Source organism: Anas platyrhynchos, chromosome 6 (genome assembly GCF_047663525.1).
Source record: "Anas platyrhynchos isolate ZD024472 breed Pekin duck chromosome 6, IASCAAS_PekinDuck_T2T, whole genome shotgun sequence".
Lineage (NCBI taxonomy): Eukaryota > Metazoa > Chordata > Aves > Anseriformes > Anatidae > Anas > Anas platyrhynchos.
This window is the reverse complement of record NC_092592.1, coordinates 35,936,037-35,958,852: the sequence shown is the minus strand read 5'-3', so window position 1 is coordinate 35,958,852 and position 22,816 is coordinate 35,936,037. Positions and strand designations below refer to the sequence as shown.

At 35.2% G+C, this 22,816-nt stretch overlaps 1 long non-coding RNA gene across 7 annotated transcripts in view; it reads right to left on the bottom strand.

Moving 5' to 3' along the window:
- The window catches only part of LOC106017591 (uncharacterized), a 125,038-nt gene that overhangs the window by 17,791 nt on the left and 84,431 nt on the right, over positions 1–22,816 (bottom strand). For 5 of the 7 annotated variants that reach the window (XR_011810158.1, XR_011810162.1, XR_011810157.1 and 2 more), the window contains one exon: positions 573–634. The exons of the other annotated variants lie outside the window; for them this stretch is intronic. This is a non-coding gene — a long non-coding RNA (uncharacterized lncRNA). The remainder of the gene's footprint in view (positions 1–572; positions 635–22,816) is intronic. 7 annotated transcript variants of the gene reach the window in all.

Below are 22,816 nucleotides of genomic sequence, written 5' to 3'. Positions count from 1 at the left end.
AATAGGTAGATTTTTCACTGTGTTTTTAAATGGATATTTCTAAGATGTCTTCATGAAGAAGCTAAGAGCAGCAGTTGCCTGGAAGTACAGGAAATGAGCCCAGCTGAGCAGCACAGATGTAGGAAGTTCCCTTTTAATAAATATTTATTACCTTGTTATTTGTGAGGCCTGGAGCCAAAGATATGGCTTAGCTCTTATAAAAGCAAATTGGTTTTCATACTTTCCGGCTTCTATATATTTAATAATAATGTTTTACCTATTTTTCTGCCTGTGCTTCAGTTGTGGTACATTTCCACATGATTGAAGCCCCATGACCTTTCAGCAGAGTCCAGTCCAAAAAGAGGCATGAGGCAAAATTTAATAGGCCTAATCACAATGTAGACGAGACTCATTCCTGTTGCTGTTTATTAGTGATTATCAAAAAAATATGCCAGAAGTCCATTTAAAATCTTGTTTGGTCAGGAATTTGAAAATCAGCCATAGAATGAAGTTGATATTGAAACAGCATATCGCAGCTCAGCTTAATGAGGTTTCATAAATAAGTATGTTCCATGTAAAGACCTAATGATTACCTTTTTCAGTAGCAGCTCCGGCCATCTGGTGAACTGATATCTTTTAAGAGCAATGGTTGAATCTGAGGGTGATGGAAAACTAGATTCAGTATCAAGCACTAAAAGAATCTTTACAAACCAACAGCTTCACAAAGCACATTCCATTTTTCATTCACTGTGTCCTAGGAGATGAACCACCTTAGGCAAGAGCCATAAAACTAAAGCAATTTCACTTTTTTTTTTTTTTCCTTCTCAAAAATGCTGACTTGGTAAAAGAGAGGAGATGGGAAAAAAAAATCACAATTTAAAACACTTTGTGATTATTCCTGTCTTCTAATTATCCCTAAAACTTCTTTAACTTCTTGATGTTCATTGTATGTCTTCAAAAAAAAAAAAAAAAAAAAAATCCTTGTTAAAGCCTGCATACTGTTTTATTCTAGGGAGCAAACAAAGAAGCAAAATCTGCTTAGATGGATCCAAAATTAGATGAAATCAAAAATTAATGTTAAAAATTGACCTAATTTACTATGATTTAAATACACCCAGCCATTTCATTATCCCCAGTGGTGAAAGTAATATCCTGCTTCACTCTAGATGGAATTAATTCCCACATAGCCTGGGATCTTTGAATATACTATGCCAAATGCAAAAGGAAAAGGATGATTGTTGTTGTGTCCCATAAGAATAGAGGGATAGGGAAATATTCATTTTCCATCAAAATGTGTTTCTTCTGGTGAAATAAATAAAAAAAAAATCTGCAAGATTAAGCTCTTGATACATCAACCTTTTCAATAAAAACAGAACTACAAATAAGTAATTCATGTCACTGACTTCAGTGGAATTGTTAGTTGCCTGAATTAATCTGTGTGCTTATATGTGTGTTTTTTTTGTTTTTTTTTTTGTTTTTTTGTTTGTTTTTTTTTTTAGAGCAAGTCTCAAAGATTTTGACTTCTTTGTATAAAGAAAAACTGGATTAGTTTATGTACCCATGTTCCTTTCAAAATATATGTCTATTAAGACATTTAAATTAAACATGATCAGTCAACTCTGATTTAAACCTCAGCATTTCTAGAGTTTTAATTATAGTACAGCATGGGAAACCCATAAAAATTTTGTTAAAGTTGCAGTTTTCATTGGTGTCTAAAACTTTGTGATGTGCTCCTCTCCTTGCCTGAACCCCGCAGGAAAGTAAAACATATTTGATTAAATAAATATCATTGTCCCGTTATTGATCTCTCATGTAAGACAGAGTGGAACCTTTCTTATATTTTAGCAAAATCTGTTTACTTCTTCCAGTAGAAGAATATTTTGTGCATCTCTACAATCTCATCAGTTCCAAAGATGAAACTCAGGAGGCTATAGCAACGTCTAAAGAAACAAAAAGAAAATATATTTCTCAGAAAACTCCATCTTCAACTCGTTACAAGCCTAGACAAGGACTTGTAATTTGTGAAAAACACTGGAGTGCTGTCTGAAAGTGTGCTTCTTATGATCATCTGCTGCATGTTTCCAAACACTTACTAGAAGTATTTCACTTTCATCTGGGAAGCAATTACTAATAAGTCATGGACTGGCAGGGAGAAAGGGGGACTTATCTTTTATGTCATTTGTTCTCCAGCAGTTACAGCAAAGAAACCCAGATATACAACAAAAAGTAAAGATCTATTATTTCTATTGGAAATAAAAACCAGAAACAATAAGATAAGTTTTGAGTGACTATTGATAATATTTCAAAATACAATGAAAACTCATTAACATGGGAATGCTGCTATGTGATGCCAAGAAATTGTTCAGGGAGAACAAATGCTCTAAGGCAGTGGACAAGGATGGGCTATCAAGTTAGCAATGGATGGAGATAAGTCTCTTACACAAGCACATAAATTGCTATTGTTTTCTATCTTCTAGTCTCAGTTCTAGAGTTGGAATTAGCTTCAAAAACAATTTATTAGAACTTGTATGGAAAGACCAAGATTTCAGCAAAGGGATACAAGCAGAACAAAGACAGCTTTTTCAAAACTTCTTTGTGTGCAATGAGCCTTTGGCTAAATTAAGTTGTTTACAAGTATAAGTCACTTTAATCAGCAACTTCTACAGCTTTCTAAAAGCAGGGCACTCATAAATACTCGTAAATGTCTGATATAATTGGGTTTATTGTTTTGACATAGAGAAGAGAGGAAACGGAGCCCAGCTATCCAATCTATGTGTCTATTACACAAAGACAGCCAGAGAGGTTATTACAGTAAGTCTTTTTCACAAAAAGAAGCATTCAACACAGCTTAAAGCTATAACTGGAGCCAAAGCCTTTGTCATATCCCTTGCCTGAGGTGCATCGGTTTTCAATGAGTAAAGTTTCATTAACTTCACTGCCTTTTTTAATCGGAACAAGGGCTTCTAAGAATATAGCACATCTCTGGGTATGACGTGGATCTCACTGAAAATATGTATGCAATTCTTAAATATTGCACCACATCTAAAAAAATATGAAAATGCCAGTACCCTTCAGCCCAGGAGCAAGAGGCAATTTAACCTCACCCATACAACCATATCTCTGCTGCTATTGCGTCCTTGTATCTATACCAGCCATTCTGGTGCCAAAGCACAGACCAAGCAGAGCCAATAAAAACCTGGTACAACAATAAGAGATTTTTGTACTCGCTGTTTTCACATTGGTATAATTTCACTGACATTAATGTAATTACCTCTGATTTACTATGGAAAAAGGATACAGAATTGCATGCCAAAGATAGAGAGGTAGTCTCCAAATTACAATATAATCCTTTCAAACAAAGCAAAAGAAAGCAAAAAATGAAGCAAAAGGCAAACGAAAGCAAAAGGCTTTCTTTACACATTTGCAACTCTACGCTTTAACGTTATCTTAAAAATATTTATGATATTCATTAAAAGCCATATAATATTTGAGATTCAATTGTTTAACAACATTAAAACTCCATTTTAACATATGTTATATAATTTCATAATGGTTTCTTAACATACCAGCTCCAGACCATGCATTTTTAAAATTTAAAGGCAATAATGTGTTTTCCTTCATGGGGTCAGATGGGTTACCAAATGTAATTTTCCAGACCCATCTAAAACATCATTAATTCTGTTGTTTGCACCAAACTAAACTGAGTTATCAGAGAGACTTTTTTTTTTTTTTTAACATATGGCAAATCCTTTAGACTTTCTCATCCACTGTCCTGAAATGAACTTCTCAATTGACAAAATCAATTAAATTAAAACAAGAATTCATATTGGGAAAACATGTTAAAAAATCATAAATTAGGTAAATATTCCATAATGCTAATAGTGTCATTAAACAGTATTAATCACTAATTTGTCTTATTGTATGCAACAGGGAACTTATTTTGCCAGATTGCAAAACAGCAGCCATTTTGCCATCTTCTTTCATTCTACATTTACAGAAATTCGCTGCCCAATTTACCCACAGGTTCTGCTGAAAAGCCAGTGGAATTCTTCATTAGAGACCAGATCTAATGTGGTTTATTTCTTCAGCTGAAGTAGATGGAGAAATGTTGACAGATTTGCCCTGTTTCTTTTCTGCCAGCAGCTTAAAAAAAAAAAAAATACATTTTCTGATTACTCTGGCATCTTGTATTGCACCATTTTAAAAGGGTTTTAAAGGGTCTGTTACTGCAAAGCGTTGTTCCTGCAATAGCAAAACAAAATATAGTTCTTCCTCCCTTTTTTATTGTTAACAGTGCAAAAGGAACAAAATTTAGCAAACTTTCAGCGAAGAAACCCTTCCAAAGGGATTCCCTTGCCCTGAAAAGAAATCAGCAGAGACCTTTACATGATACTCACATGATATTCCAACCAGGTCCCACAACCCCACGATTTTCTATGCAGGAGGTAGGTTACCCCTGCTAGGATAGCAACATTTTACAAATTGAGTTGCAGTGTTATTAGAGAGCAGAATTTGTGGTTCTTCCCAAGGCAGATCCTTCAATGCCCTTAGTGACACTTTTTCTGGATAAATTAGATGGATGTAATTGAACAGCATCTATGACAGAAATAGTTAGCAGTGGGATTATGAATTCTGAAAAATGACTATATATCTGCATACTAATGTTAATCAGTACATTACCAATTAACATACAGCCACTAAGACAATTTTACTAAATTGACAAGGTGGAGGAGGCAAAGAAAACTCATGAGCAGCCAGTATAAGGAAACGACTGGCAGAGACCACCTCTGTGGAGGAGGTTTCAAGGGAATGAAAAAGCACTGAGTTAAGCAGTAATTATTATTACTTTTAGGATCACAGAAATATCAATTAGAATGGATCCCTGGAGATCATCTGCTCTGACTTTTCACTAGAAATGGGAGTATTGCAAAGGGCAGATCATGTCAACCATGTCTTTTTCAACTCACGTCTTAAAAAACACCATGGGTGGGAGATTCCACAACCTTTCTAGGAAATTTTCTTGTGGTACCACACCACCCTATTAGTAAAAAGATTTATGTTCATCCTTAACATCCCAATTTGCAATTTACTGCTGCTGCCCTGTGCTGTACCATCTGCCACAGAAAAGTTTATCTTCAGTGCCTTCAGCACTCCCCTTCAAACAACTGGAGGCTGCTAAGTCTCTTCTTCAGTGTAAAAACTTGCTATAGGCCCCTGACCTCTGCAGCACCTTCGGTGGTTTCCTGAAATCCTTCCACGGTATATGTATTGTCAGATGGTGAGGGCTAACAACTTCCCTCAGTCCTCTTGTCATGTTCATCCTAGCCCAGCCACACCTGCACTTTCTATTATTTACAGTGAGCACACTGCTGGGTCATGCTTAGCTCAACAGCCATCATAAACCCCATGTCTTTTTCAGCAGGATTGTTCCCATCCTATACTGGTGGGATGCTCCAACTTGGATGAAAAACAATACTCACTGAATGTCCCAATGTTCTCATTAGACCAATTCTCAAGAGCCCTCTAAATCAAAGCTCAACCATTTCATGTCATTTATTCTTTATTTACTATCATCCACAAATTTATAGAGGATACACTATGTTTTTCTGACTGTAATGTAAATATGTTGCAATACACAGTTAGAAATAAAAACAGTGCCTTGTTTCTCAGTTATCCTTGTCACTGTTACAGAGGGCATTGTCTTGCAGTCAGAATCCAAGTCACATCTGCTGAGATGATCACAGCTGTGTCAAGATTTCCTCTCAGTATCAAGCCCATAGGCATAGTAGACATTAAGTCCAAGACATGACAGCATTGACTGACAGTTTTCAAATATTTTACTTATGACTTTTTAGTTTAAAAGGTAGTCTTAGCAAAATTAAAAGCGGAACTAAAAGTTTCAGGAACTTCTTTCATTTTGTGTATATAATTCATTCAAGAAGTAACAAATCCTTAAAATCTAACATCTACATTTCTGTATCTTCTAAACCAAATATTTTGATTTCAGCTTAAAGCCATGTTCTAATTTAGAAAATGATGAAATTAAGATAATCAAAATTTAAGTGTCTGTTCATTTGAAAAACGATTTCTTGCTTTTTAAAATAAAATATCTGCAAACCGATGAATTCACTATTGATACAGATGCAGTCATGACCCAAAATTAAATGCCTATTGAGGTACACTTTAATGTTCCATAAGGTGTCTTAAGACTAAGAAAAATCTTTTATATCCTCTACCGTCTCTCCTGTGAATGTGAATTTTATAAGTCTGAGTATGACTAAATATAAGATGACAATGTAATGCTATTTTTTTTCTCTAAATTATAACAATCTTTCTCAACTTCATAGTAGTTTTCCATTATGATTTCACTGATTCTGTACTAGTGTCCATCAAGCATTGTTTTCATGAGGATTTCATGGCAACTAATGCTTGGTAAGGCGTGTCACCGAGGGTTCTCAAGAAGAAGAAATCCAGGTGCAAAACATAAAAGCAGTGACTACCCTCGGGACACTGGAGCTCAGCTCTGTGCCAGTGCCCCATACTTCACAGGTATCCCAGTTTTATTTCTGCATACAGCCTCTACCTGGTGGATCACAAAACTGCCAGTTTTGAAACTAGGTAAATTTCATTCTACTTCTGGATGGGATTACTGCAGTCTTGCTTTCTGTATTGAAGGGATGGTCTAATCCAGAGTGCAGTTTGACTCACGAATAAGAAATAAAACAAGACAGACACAGTCCTGAAGAGTAACAACCATGATTACTTTAATGGAGTAACTCCAATAAATGTATTCAGTGGAGATATTTAATTGAACTCTTAGGATTTTTCTGAATTTGGAAGCTTACCAAAATAGCTTGTTAAGAATAATTACCATGCTAGGCTCTCTAATTCAGATTTAAAGTGTCTTTTTCCTATTTAGTATAACCTATGCTGGAACTATGCCTGAAGAGCTGTTTTGGAAGATATCTGAGTGAAGAAAAGTCTGCAGAATTATGAAAGAGCCACACAACATAATACACAAAAACCAGGCAAAGAACATCCAGTCCAGAAAATATACCAATTTTGAATTCATCTATATCAAAATAGAGAGTCAAATACAACTAACTTGTACACAATAAATTGTGAGTTTAAAGAAAAACTGAGAAGTAGCATCTCACCTCAGATCTCAAGAATTTCTTAAAGTCTCTGAAATTTGGTTTAACTACATTTACCAGACATCACTAATAATTGACAGTTATCTTAAGATGGCAGGGATTGCATTTTATCTACAACTCCTTTCATTCACTTTGGCTATTAAAGTTAATTTATTGGCATGTGTTAATTCAAATACCTTAAACGAGTTTATACTGGGGAAAAAAAAAAAAAATCAGTGTGCCATTTATAGATCATTCTTACCTAAGGCAGTTCTATAACAGTGAAAAAATGGTTTATGTAGAACCTATCCCTCAATGTCTCCTGGAGACAGAATAGCAGGAGACATTGCTGGTTCATATTCAGGTGGAAGCCTTAGCATAGAGGGAATTATTTTTACCTACAATGTCTAAGAATTTTGGTCTCTTGTTACGGATTCACATGCACCTTGTAAAGATTTTGAGTTTTCAGTCACTGCTATTGTTTTTATTAATGCTTTTTACAGTTTGGGAAGTTTTATAAAATTTTAAAGAGTGAAGTAAATGAAACGTGTGTGGCTCACTACGTCAGTTCAGGGCAGTAACACATGCCAGGTTTAGTCAGATAATTGCATTTTACTTGACTGCAGTACATCGTGTCCTGTCACTACACATTACATGCCATTATACACACAGTTGAATTTGATGTTCTAGAGGAGACTAACTGATCTAGTTTTACAAGAAGGTAAATTGATTTATCTAGCATGGTTCACAAAATTAAGTCTGGAAGCATATGTCCCTTTCTATGGGTAGTTACTAGATTACATATGGCTATGAGTCTCAATGTATGAAAACCATTTTGAAAAAAAAAAAAAAACTGTGGTACTACTGAAGGTCAAACAAGTGCTGCTACTTCCTTCTAACAGTCCACTGAAGCTCTGAAATAAGAAGACAACAGTTTTCTTATTATTCTGTGTATGTTTTCCTCATTCCCTCAGCAAAATCATGCCCTGTTGAATATCCAGAGTGAAAAGCAGAAGTATGCTAGGAAGTATTGTATTAATTTGTGGTAGCAGGATCTCCATTTGCTAAACCTCCTCACCCCAAAATGCTGTCCCATCTGTAAATTGAATATAAGCTCCAGCAGTTCAGTTCATTCCAAAATGTATTGCACTACTGCACTGCTACATCTTTAACACAACTATAAATAAGCCTTTGGTGCTGCTGCTTGGTTTTTGTTTTTTTTTTTCCACAGCTACTGCAATGAAACTATGCAGCAACAATTCTGACAATGGAAGGAAAGTATTCTCAGCTAGTATAAATCAGGGTTATTTCACAAAAGGCAATGGACTGAAGCTAGTTTATGGCTCCTGGTGATGTGGATCAAAGTAGTATTAGCGTGAAACCTGCTACATGGAGCAATTTAGAATTATTTGTGAAGCACCTAATCTCCAGAAAATTCTTTTCTGGTTATTAATCACAATATGCTTGTTATCCTCACCTACTAATAAAGCAGTTGGGGAAAGATTGAATTCCTATACAAAATTCTGCCTCATCTATCCATACTATATATTGTTCTGTTATTTTGCCTACCAGTAAAACAAAACAACCTGCACTTCAACCCCCAAATGAAATCAAACAAGCCCCACTTTAATGCAATATCAAAACAGAAAGCTGTCTTCTGAATTCTATGACCCACTGAGGTTCTAACCAACCATTCTTTGTATATTTACAGAAGTGTGACTACAGGTGATTAACTCATCATCACCAGTTTTGAACGCTATATCATTCATTCTCAGATACAATAGAAAGCTCCATTTTTTCAACTTTCCATTAAAAAAAAAAATCTAGGTCAACCTGTGAAAGATCAGAAAACTATAACCATATTTGTAGCTATTCCTGTTTTTAACAAACTATAATGAAGACTATGGGATCTGTTTTAAAATAATTGAAATAAACCATTTTGTGGACTATGCATTTGACAGAATTCTCTAAGGCAAGTAATGAGGAAAATACAATCAGCTGATTTCAGTGTCATCACAAGAAATTGTTCCTCGTGCAACTGCCTACTGCTAATAATCACTGCAAAGAAGATACATTCTCAAATGCTGGATAGGGACATTTGTTCTCTGGCTGCTGAAGTGAAGAAATTTCCTTATGAAGTGCAAACATCTTTCAGCTTTCTCAGTAATACTGTTGTATTTTGATTACTTGAAAATGTATTCTTTCTAAATAGACTGCCACTTTTGTTCCTGTATATGTGACTGAGGATCCTAGCATAATGGTGAAAGTAAACTGAAAATACTGTGGTGTAACAAGGTCCTACAAACAAACCTTCAATTAATTTGAAAGTGATACCAAATGAACAAAAGTTATTGTCTTAGATGTTGTTTTCCTTATTACTAATTTTTCCTTTCCTGGCCTGCCTTCACTTCAGACCCAATGTAAAACTATATATATTAAAAGTCTCTAATTCTTGTATAATGCCCATTATATAACATTAGAGAACTCTAATAGGTCACAAACTATTGCATGATAATAATCTGTGCCTGTCTATAAAGGATTTTACATGAAATCATGAGACATAATAGAATGTAAATTAATAAAATGATGATTACTATGATGAGTAATATTTTAAACCAAGCATATGGTGCTTAATAAACATATTATCCTCAAAACTCATATCTATATTTAGGATTCAGTTCATATAGAAAGTCAGACAGTAAAGAATGATGATCTATGACTAATACTAAATAGTAAGATAAATTTAACTAATAAAATTGTTCAGTGTCTTTTCTAATTTGTTTGTCTGTTTCATAAATATACTTTTAAATACTTCTCACTTCTAATGAAAGAAGAAAAAAGCTTTTCCAATAAGGAACAGAAATGGAGTAGCTAAATTATTTGTTTAAAGACAATGGTGTATGTTAATTGTGAAACAAGAATTAAAAAGAAAGTCACCGTATTCATCCTAGAGTCAATTCATGTGTTTGTTCTGTCCCTGAATGAATTTTGCTAATCCAATTACAAAAGAAAAATATTCTACCTGACAAATATATTGCTAATATATTTGTCCAGAAAGTGACAGAGAGATTAGAGGATCCTTTTAGCCTCACAAATTCGATTGCAGCATGATAAGAAAGCAAAAGAAAGCTGGGTTATGTTCACTCTAGAATTACATGTTTCTTGGATTTGAGTAGATTGATTGTTGCATACTCTCACATGAAACATAAAAAATATAGACACTCAGAAGTATAACATCATCTAAAATTTGGGGGTTTAGTTAAACTTAGGATACCAAGGAACTCTGAACATTTTCTTCTTGCTGTTTTAAGACTGCCTTCTAAGTGGCATAGACCAAACTACATTTCTAGTCCCATTTCAAAAAAAGAATTCAATCTGATATATTAGGTTTGAATATTAAAAGATATTATATTATATTTATATATTTATATTATATATATATTATATTTATACATATAATATATTATATTTATATTATAAAAAATATTTTCTGGTAATTGGTTTATTCTTGTTTCTGAAATATAAAGCATTTTTGCTTGGTCCTTGAAATTTCTGATACCTATATAATGACAAAGAGAACAACAACAAAAAAAAAAGCCCACTTTTGCAATTGTTTCTCTGTGATACCTCCAGCCCCATATTCATACACAGAAAAAGCTTTGTGCATTTTGAAGATATATCACACATTCGTAAAATAATACCAGCCCATTTATTCAGGTTTTACTGACCACAGAATAGTAGGGAAATGCTGAGCATAAGACAAACATCTTACTTTGATTAAGTTGTGACTCTCTTCAACAAGTAGTTTTCATATTTTTTGAGGGTTTGGAATTGATATTCTGGCTGCTAAACTAATCTCCTAAAGGATGTATGTGCAAAAAGTCTTTCTTATGGCATTGAGCTTTCTGGCTGACAGTTTCATCTGGAACAGTCCTGTGCCAGAATGGGCTATTTTTCATTTTGACAAGTGGAAAGGCAAAAGAATATAGTAAATGGAAAACATTCATCTGGCACAAATCTTTAAATGCAGTCATGCAATCATAGAAACGTGTGGTTGGCATAGACCTTAAGAGGTCACTAAGTCCATGTCCCTGCACCAAAACAGGATCAATTTTGACTGTCATTAGTAATAAACGTGTCTCTAACTCAGCAGCACTGACACCACCATACCTTTAGAGGACAAGGGATAGCAGTTTTAAACTAAAAGAGAGTAGATTTAGATTAGATATTTTGAAGAAATTCTTCACATTGAGGCTGGTGAGAAACTGGCACGGGTTGCCCAGAGAAGCTGTGGATGCCCCGTCCTTGGAAGCACTCAAGTCCAGGCTTGATGGGGTTTTGGGTAGCCTGGTCTGATGGGAGATGTCCCTGCCCATGGCAGGAGTTTGGAACAAGATGGTCTTTGAGGTCCCTTCCAACCCAAACGATGATGGTGTCTGTTACGTTGCCAGAGAAAGACAACAGTTTGTCTGACAGTTTGTTCTTGGAAAATTCAGTCTACAATACATGATTACCTACCAGGTGTTTAACAAAGAGTGTATGATTTTATTTCAGATCCTTATAAGAATTAAAGTTTATCATATATTCTTGCAATTTAGTTTCTTACAATCTACCATACTTTTCATCTCTTTAGTCATTTTTAAAGATAGAAACTGTATTTGCCTTTCCACTCTCCTGAAACACTCCTATCCTCCAGAACCTTTCAAAAGTAGTTATCTCAATTGTTTATAGTTAACTGATGCAGAAAGTGTTAAAATACTGCCCTTTTTGGTGTCATGCACTGATAGCTTTTATTTTTGATTGGCTAAATCAACATTTTCATTAGTCATCTTTTTTAGTATTAAAATGCATAGAAAGTGAATTCTTAATCTTTGCTGGTAGTTGTATCTTCCTTTGCAACTCAACCTGTACAATCTTTGTGTGTCTGTATTATTCTTTCTGTCAGTTGCTCCTAGTCATCAGGTCTCATTTTCTTTTGTCTGTTTTTTCATCCTCTATGAATGGACAATAAAGTATTTATTCCTATTTCTTTTTATATTTTATATATATACATGTATATACACATTATATATGTATACACACATTATATATATTAACATTCCTATTTCTTTTGCCAGGAGCTTAAAAATATTTATTGAGGAAATCAGCAAATCATCTTATCTTTAGCCCAGTTATTTTCTTTTCAACACTGCCTGTTGCTGGTTACTCACAACCACTTACTTATCACTATATCATATTCATACTACATCCTATCCTACCCAAATTAACACATAATATCACAAATGATACTCCATCAAACATTACAGCAGAGAACAGTAGTTCAATTTATTGCAGGTTTGTTTGTTTGTTTTTAGATCAATGACCCTAGCAAAGGAAAATATGAGAAAAAGTCTGACAATCTACTCTTTATTGAGTTAAATAGCCTTTTTTTTTCTTTTTTCCCATTTTACATCTTCATTTAAGCTACTTTCTTCTATGATTATGTTTCCAAATATCTGTCTTCTGTACAATTTAAACCAAAGGACTTGTTAGGGCATAATCACTTTCCCTTCAAATTCTTTAAAAATATTTACACTGCATTTTTTAGTTTTTTGCTTCATTATGCACTCCTAAACAGATCTTCCTTACTATCACAGTTTGTGATTTTGGGGGCACTACTTCAAATCTAATTACAGTAAATTCTTGACATTTTATCCAGGATAGTTCCTGATGATTTCCTCACTCCCATCACCTGTCTTCTCTTTGCCCACATGCTCAGTGTTGTTATCACTATCACTACTGAGTCATCAACCTTTGCAGAGGCAAATTGCTAAGAACCATCTGTGTCCCTTCCCTGCAAAACAGCAGTCGAGCTCCTTCCTCCTTGTTTCCTATTTATTCTAAAAAATATTCCAATGTATTTCCATACCATTTACATGGCCTATCCCAGCTAGATATTTGATAATTCTCATTTTAGCCTTAATCTCTTTTGCCTATAACACATCTGTGTGTGACCCAAATGCATAGACTAAAAAAAAGCCCACACAATACCAAAACATTCTGCTAGTTAACTGCAATGCTCTTTTCTTCTTTCACAGCCTCTGGTTATGGATTTATTAAAAATAAATGGGAACATGTCACATACATTACCAATTTGGTTGATGCTTGGGGGGAGATTAACCAGAGAAAGCATTATTCTGAAATAAATAAACAAATAAATCAAAATTAATGCAAGACAAAATGGTGTTTGTTTCAAATTGCTATATCGGCAGAAAGACTTTTAGACAGCTAAGACAGAAAAAGTCAGAGAGCAATCATCTTGAAATTGCCCTGACACTAATAAGGGTTATGAGCTTCACTGGATTAAGAATAACCAGGCAATTTTCACACAACATAATGTCACTGCTTCAATAAAGTATTTTGTTTTGTTTCTTTTTCAAAATTAATATTTTGTGTTAATTTATTTTAGGAATGTAAAACATACCATATAAATAATTCAGTTTTCAGCATCCAGTATTCAGTTTAAATTATTGTCCTTTTCATGCATGTCAAGTGACATGATTAAAAATATAGGAGCTACCTACACTCACAGGACACTAGAGGAAACTCCTGTAGAATATATTTGTCACATTTACTAGCTCTTAGCAAGATGATTAACACTGAGAACAAAATGAGTGCTACCGGAAAAGCATTATTTTCCCTGGTCTTTTCCATTGTGCCTGTTGTGGAAGGTTCTTGGCTGGACTGCACTGATTGTCATTCAGTCTTGGCTGTACAGTCAAAGGGGACTCAACAAGAGTTCAAAAATCTGACCTCAGCACCACAATCTGAAAGAAGTAATAAGAAAAATGCCATCTGCTAATCACCTCATCCTCTCTCAATTGCACAATTTCTAATTACCTAGAGTGCTTGTTGTCTTCACCTTGCTTTTGCATGCAGCTGGCATGCTCAATGTTTAAATATACTCTCCTAGAAATATAATCTTTGGTACTGTCCTCCCTGACACCAGGCTGGATCAGCATCTTAATACAACAACAGTAAAGCAGTGACTCAGTTCACTGCCCAAAAAAAAAAGGGTGGAGCCATGAATCAACAACTTTGTGTATGATCTACCATGTTGACCACTTCCTTTTGCCTAGTGAAATAGATGACAAAAGCTTCCATTGATTCCCATATGGCAGATCAAACCCAGGAACAGAGATAAAAGGTGCTTTGTTATTTCTCCATATATCAAGAGAATGAATTTGGCTCACTGCTGCTTTGTTTTGGGGGCTCTGTACCACTAGAGCATTCACAAATGTCTCAAAATTCACAAAAGTTTCCTTTAGGTCTCGTATTTTCCATGCAGGGGAAAAAAAAAAAAAAAGAAAAAAAGAAAAAAAAAGAAAAAAAAAACGTGATTTTTCACGACTTGTTTTAAAGTTATCTTTCTTAGGAAATCAAGTATTTCCTCCTTTGCAAATAGTTTTTTTTTTTTTATTTTGCTTTGTTTTGTTTACATCAGAAAAGAACCTTTATGCAGCTCTGAGAGCCTTTTTCACATGAATGTCTCACCATCTGACTGTGCAGTTCATTTGACATCATTTAATGCTTGTTAAGCAATGGCACTATTTTAGATGCTTTTGTGTTATTGTGTATTTGTTTGCTGGCCAATAAAGCTATATCTTGAAATATAACAGGTTTTATTACTTTAATATTACAGTTAAGAATTGAGAAAGAGAAATAAATTAATAGAAAATCTAGCTAATTAACACAATATTTCATTGCCAATGGCAAGAGGATTGGCAAAATATGGGCCAATAGCATATTTTAAGGAGCTGACATTTCAAATTTCAAGGAAAAAAAAAAGTTGAGATTTGTAATTTCAGTCCTTAGCATTCCACTAATGAATACTCTGCTAGATACAGTAATGAAGTAAATCATTACCCAACTACACCTATTGAACTTTCCCCACAGCAGAAGTTGGCAGCAATCTCGCATTGCTAAATGCCAACCTCTAGTACACAGAGCAACCCATAAGCTTAATTGTACGTTGCAGTCTTCATTTCATCATCAGCTTAGCTCAACGGATCTATCAGCTATCAGGGCTATTATTATTTTATTATTACGTTGGGTTATTATTACAGTTAATTACACTTGTAAACATTTAGTCATTCATAATACCACAAACTTAGAAAAAATCAGACCAATACCCACTTGAGGGATCAGAATTCAGCTACAGGTCCAGGGGAAAAAAAAAAAAAAAAAAAAAAAAAAAAAGATTAATTGTCTGCTGTAAAATTTCTACACAATGAAAGGCAGGATGGTAAACACTTTGCAATGGGTACATATTGAGAAAGTGTATTCAAGTTTTTGCACCCATCTTCTGCGTTATAAAATACAATTCTTCCCATATCTGCAATATTTGCTAACTCTCTAATGCCACATCCACAAGCCTGTGTATAGGAATAACTGGATAATGACCCAGTTCTGGTATTGACTGAAGCTTTAAAGCCATTGCTTTTCTGGTTATTTGTGAGGTTCTGTTTGATGTTGGCTTATTTGTGAGGTTTTGTTTGATGTTATTGAGTTAGTTTGAGTATGTTATAAGTAAATTTTGCTGGGTGGCACAATCTGCCCTAGAAATATCAATAATGTAATAGCTGCAGTGAAAAACAGCACATTATTTTTCCTGTACTTGTAAAGTAGACAAATAATTTTATATGCTCTAGTTGAATATAAATTATAGATTAAAATGTCTCTTTTATTTACAGAAATATTTACAAGAACAGACCACACACTGAGAATGGGAAATGTTCTGGCCACATCTCTTCCAGTAAAAAACTATTTACAGTACATTTGTTTCTTGATTTGCCCAACTGCTAGCCAGGTACCTCTAATCTACTTGTTCCTTTTTAGGGACTAATAGGCTTTTCTAGTGAGAAACCTCTAATGATAGTCAGCCAGATTCTCCCTTTCTCCAATTTATCTGATGAGAACTTGATCTAAATTGAAGCAAAAACTGCAGTGCCACAAGCTGCCCAGCATTCTTTTATTCAGTGCAGAATTAGTCACACATTAAACTTGCAAAACAATAATTTTCCCTTATGAAGTTTGGCTTTAGTAAGTAGTTTGCCAAAGCATATATGCAAAACCCAAGGCATTGTTTGTGTGAATGCTCCTCTGATGGAATGCATTGCTTGGAGAATATTGTGGTTTTTTGGAAAGGGATATCTAACAGTTAATATCATTAAATTTAAACAATTCTTCAAACTAATGGGATACCTTTTCCTTGGCACTATGTACTTGCACAGCAAGACATCATTCTCACTGCAATTGATATTATTTATCATTTGCACTGAGACTTGGGAGTTGCAGTTCCAGGCTGTGCTGTACAAAACAGTGTACAGGCAAAGAACAGAAAAGGTCCCAGGTAAAGCTGTAAACAAATGAGACAAAAAGGGGGAACAAGAACAGAATAAAAGATTTATAATGATTTATCCAATGTCATGCAGCAAGTCAAATGAAATTATGTGAAAGATGCTGGTTTTTGCTTCTCACTCTTGTTTCTCTGTCAACACTATGCTGCTTTTCCCACAATTTCCACAATGTCACTTTGTTTTTTTTTCCAGGTTAACATCCACGACTTACAGAAAATTTGTATTGCCTTTCATCTTTCTTCATACCTATACACTGGGAAATATGAGATTCACAAACAGACCAAGGGATGTGAAAGTAGCTATAATGAGTATGCAGATAAATTACTTTTAAGAACAAGCTTGTCTAAAACTTTGGGGACAGAAAACAGTCCTCAGATTTATGCCAGTTAATGATTTTGACACTCACTGTTTCAGAATTGTGAATTATGTATAATGCCAAGTCACTTAAACATAGGCATGTGCTCTGTTTCTCCAATGGAATACAGTAGTAAGACAATAGCGTTTGCCTACATCTAACTTTTTCTTAGATACGTCAGCTAACAGAAACTCCACGACTCCCCCACACAATCTACTGCAGAATTTCACTTGCCTTAATCTTAGAAAATTTTCCCAATATCTAACTACCACTATCCACCTATGCTATTGAAACTGCAATAGAGGTTTTCATTTCCACTGTCAGATGTGAGTGTAAGACCCCAGAAGTCTTGCAGCAAGGTACCATGGCATCGTTAGTCTGTTGAAGAAGAAGATGGCAAAAAAAAGATCTTGCTTATGTTGGTCTCTCAGATACTCTAATCTGATGCACAGGTCAGGGGGACTACATTTTTAAAATCACCTCTCTCATTTGCACAGAAAACATTTAAACTAATAAATAATTAATTTCATGGGACCCTCTTGGCAATTTTCATTATAAAATTCATGATTAAATTATATTTCACTTCCCACGAAACAGCAAACCATTAACCAAGGTCGAGCCAAGTTTCAGCTAATCTAGGAGGGAATTTGTTTTATACCTGTTAACTAAAAATATGTTGGACTGAACAAGCGAGACACTGAAATAACAGCAAGTGTGAGAAAGTTAAATTACCTCCAACTCAGACCTCAGCCAACTCAGAAAACAGAAAAAAAAACTCAAAGTGCTGACAAGCGCAAACTCTTTTTCTTTGGTTTTCGTGATATGTAGACAGTAGCTACATGACCCTTAAGGACTCTTGTAGCAACTCTGCTGAGATGCTGACAGTTGATACTTCCTGGATGACTTAAGTTGCTCGTTCAAAGGAAACATTAGTCTGTGCTCAATAATTAATGGTTGGGTTCTTAGCTCTTCTTTGAGACCTGAGAAAAATCTTAAGGAATTCACACTCGCAGATACCACCTGCCCATCCCAGCTCTGCTGCCTGGAAAATACCTGCATTCTCTGCTTCATTTGCAATGGTCAATTCTTAATTCTGAAATTATAGTAAATTTTATAAATAAGCAAAGGAATAACAAGAAAGTACCCGCAAATTAATAATGCTGGGATTTTCACTGCTTTTTTGTTTTGTTGTGTCCATCAAAAGAAAAACTGTTATTTTAGTCCAATTGCTCTACTTCATATCATACCTCTGTTATTAAGTGGTTCAGTTGTCAGAAGGATTTAATCCCTGATCAGTTTTTGTTATCAGATCATGGAGACTGCCAGACAAATGCTTGGCTTTATTTCACTACATTTAATCTTGATGTGTGTCTGCAGTACCAGATGCAATGCACAGGGAAAGAAACAATGCTCCATCTGGGACACCTTGCATTTCAGCTTTGCTGTTATGTTTCATGAGATAACCACATTTTTCTTTCCTTCTGCTCTCCCAACTGAGTTTTTCACAGTTGTTCTAATTAGTAGTTAGGCTTGTTATTAAACTTAGATTCACATGATTTTAACTTCCCTTAGAGCCTTAGCAAAAGCGACGCGTTAATATCACTCTTCCAGACAGAGAAAATATTACCCTTCTATTTGAAGAGCTCTTTAATCTGCTATTTAGACTTTCTTATATTTTCTAGATTGCTCATTACCTGCCTATAAGCATCATCAACTCTTCCCCATACTTCATAACATTGACTGCTTCAGTATTTAGCTATGGCCTTGTCCACTTTAATGAATAGCATGTAGCTATTTTGGTTTGTAAGTTTTAATGAAGCTTGTAAGAAAACATTTATAACTCAAGAAAATGTGCTTTACTCAGGCTGAAACATGCATTAGTGTTTCTTCACCAGGTCTTTATGTTTCTTCCAACTCAATTGCCCAACTTGTTTTTCTCTCTCTTGACCCTACAACTTGCTCTTGAAGTTAACTCCTTCCAACTTACTTCACATGCAGCTAATACAGTACACCTGTTTGAAGCCACAGACAAGTCTGAAGGCAAACACACAATGTCAACCAGCTTAGTTCACTTTCTTAGAGCTGGGTTAATGCACAAACACTATTGGCCTTTGGTGGATCCACTCAGTGAGGTGAACAATTTAGATCTAATGTAAAAACAGTTTCTAGATGTAGAAAAAAAAAAAAAAAAAGAAAGAAAAGAAATAAAATACTTGAAATTATGGCTGAACACGCAGAGAAGCTGAGATGAACCTCAGACACTTGAGCTGTCCTTACATCAGACATCTAAAAGCTGCTGCTCCTTCCAGTCTGGATGTATTCATGATGTGGGTGAGATGGTATTTGGAAGATTTAAGTGTATTGTTCCTTGTGCTTAGGATCATTTCCTAAAATGCTAGAGGGTTACACGAAAGAATTGCTTACCTTCTCTGCCTACTCTTTGATGGAGTTCCTGATTTGCTGGTGTCCTTTTAACTTCCTACAATATAAATTACTCACCTTAAACAGGGCCTAAATAGCCACAGAGAAATTCATTTAATCTTCAATTTGCATTTAATTTAATACTTTCAGATTAATGAGGCTATAAGACCGCAAAGGCTATAAGTGCCATTTTCCTTGCACTCTCTCTTATGCCTTGTATTGTAACTTAGCTTAAGCTCCGTTTAGGTAGCTTGTGAGGGTATCTCCCCATTTCCTCAATAAACATGCCTGGCATCTAATCCAGTGCCCTGTGCTGTGACTGGAATTGTAAAGTCCAGGCAGGTAGTTGTGGCCTCACTGAGCTCCGAAATGAATCAGGCATAGGTAACAGCTTTTCTGTCATACTGGCATAAGCCAAAAATTTCTAAGTCCCCAAATGCTGACAGCCATAATTTGTTCTTCAGAATTTGGAGGAAAAGTGTCACAGAGTATAGCTTTCCCTCAGGAGCCACAGCACAGCCACCACTAGTGAAGAGCCTCAGAAATCAAACTTCCCATTTCAGATGCTGCTTTCTGAAAGAGGAGAAAGGATGCTGATGTTTGAACTCCAGGGAGATGGGAAAATTTACTTCCAACTCACTGCTTATTACAAGTGCCAAAAAATGGCGGTTGTGTTAGGGATTCAGATGTCTAGGCACCATACATCGTGGTGATAATTCTTTCAGCCTAGAGGTCTGGAATTCATAAGAGTATGAGAAAAAAAAAAGTGAACAAACTGGCAGCACTACAGTGAGCTTAGCTCAAAACTACATTTGTGTTAAGAGCAAAGCCGAGCTCTGCCTTAAGAATCTTTGCCTGATGCTTAGTCCTCTGCATCTTTTTTTCCTTTAAAAAAATCACAAACACAAATTTGAAAGATTTCCCAAACCTTTCTCTACAACTGCCTGTATCATTTTTTTTAGCTTGCCTCTCCCTGCACCTTTTTTATTTTTTTTTTTTAAATCTTTTGAAGCCTCGTACTTGGAATCACTAAAAGAAGGAAAGTAAAATTAGTTCTGAAAGAGTAGACAGCAAGGTGAGAAAACAGGTGGGCTGCATGGGATGATTATGGACTCATGGAACATGAGAAATGAGTCACTGATCATGAAACTGAGTGAGCATAAAGGAATGAGGAAAAAAAAAGGAGAGAAAAAATAGTCAAAAATGTTAGTATGTTAACTAAAACCTCTTGAAAAGCATTACTTTAAAATAAACTAATTAATGATATTATCAAATTAAGTATGATTACATAGCAGTGTAATTTTTAAGATTTTTTTCCCCCGCACACAAGTACAGTCTTTAGACGATCACATACCAGTAAGAAAATTACCACCGGCAAAATTCCCAGAAGAACATGAAATTATTACTGATTAACAAAATTCAGATTGCTACTGGCAATGGTACAGACTGAGCACAGGAAATACAATGATTACAGATTCATCTTTCAAAAAGTTCCTGATAGTGCCTTATATTGCCTCAGATCCTCTGTATAAATTGTTTGCTAATTTTTTTTTATTTTTTTTTTAAATAATGTCAAGCTTTGGGATTTTTTGGTGGTCGATATAAAAGGGAATGCACAAGAAAGTTGCTACAGGCAGTAGCCTGGTGGTTAGCATGCTCCCTAGGAAAATGAGCATTTGTTTGATGAGCTCTGCTCTGTGGGAGGTCAGGCACCCCAAGTATCAGTGATCTTTCTTTTATTCTTCTCCTTATCCCATCAGCTGGGTTTCAAAAACAAATCAGTGTTTGATGAAAGGTCCAATGGTATCATTACACTAAGACTGCTTAGAGCCAGGCTACAACTGTCCAGACATCATCACCTGAGGATCCCACAAAACTCTGAGTGGCATAACCAGTGCCTGCCTGCTTACATTTGGACACTTGTGAACCTGTGGCTTTGCTAAATGCTCAAGCCTGTTGGGAAAAAGAAACATCACTGAGCAGAAGGCTCCTAACTCTGGGCTGAGCCTCATAAAATAGGATTTCCATTAATTTAATCATCTGTAAAAGATGCTGTCCACTCTCACTGTTTAGAGTACTTCTCTTACAAGCTAACAGAGATGGACACCCTCAGAGGACATTACAGCCCACTAAAGTCCAAAGCCTTTTCTAGGATAGAGAGATGTGTCTTCTCAAAGTCCTTACCATTATCTACTGAACACTGATAAATCAAGGTAGGCCAAATACCTCCCTGTTAGAGCATTAAGTTTATTTATACAAGGTGCCTCTCAGTCAAGGAGACGTCCTAAATCTGATTTTAGATACCTGCATTCCTCTTTAGATATTGTCCAGAGAACCTCAGCTTCACACTCCAGCACTCCCTAAACACATGGACATTTTCTTTGGACAGGTGAAATCCAGAAGTAAATGAAATCATATTTGGTAGAATTATCCTGTATCGGTAACAACAAATCTGTTATCATTTGCAGTTACTTCTGCGTAAGAGCAGGATTACTCCCCCAGTCAGGACTATGACAATGCAGAGACTTTCACCGTAGGGCTGTCCCATCAGCAGGCAATTAAAGATTTGAGTCTCCATTCTCCCAAAGGAAAATCAAATACAATAAGCAATGAACAACAAAGTCATATAAAATGCAGCCTTAATGAATGCCATCAACTAAAAAATGCATCACACAAATACTAAGCATTGGAAAATCACAATCCTGTTCTGTCATTTCTTGAAACAATCATAAATGCTCATTTATGCCAGCAGGTTATATCTAAAAATGCTCTGTATATTCAAGTATTAAACAGTTTCAACTTCCTCCCTTGAGAATTTTGACCTAGTCCCTTTCAAGCAAATTGATTATTTCTTATCCAATAACAAACGTTAACTTATTTTAAAAGAGAAGGACTACAAGAATAACATCTACTGAAAATAAAGTACTTCCCACTTTTCTCTGTAAGAATAGAGATTCTGCTGAGAAAAGAGATGCGACAGAAACACCCGGTTATGAATAACAAATACCCTGTGAAAGAAAACAGAAATAATCTAAAAGAAAGCTATCTGTAAATAATTCTGAAAATGGTCCAAGATAGTGTGTTGTGGGTTTTATTCTTCTTCTTGAAGAGAGAGTTGGAAACAGCCTTTCAGCCTTTAAAACCTTTCAGAGTATTGCACTGAGAAATTAGCTTGTTAGGTCAAACTTTTCTCTAAGCTATGCGATAGCAGTGCCACCAGGGACATCATATGAGGCATCTTTTATAACATTTCTATCTTATGGACAAATGTTGCCAACAGGCATTTAAAAACAATTTTAAAGCCAGGAAAGCAGACATTCACTTGAGTATCTTTTGGACTATACAGACAAGAAAATAAAGATTTAAACACTTTACTTTTAAAAAACGCATTTAATAAATTGGATTAATAATTTGAAATCAATTAATTCCCTTGTTATTGATGACATAAGATATCTGGAAAAGGATTGATTCATTGTAAATTAGCTAATCAGCTCATTAATTTTCTAAGACAGAGTTTAATTAAAATCAAT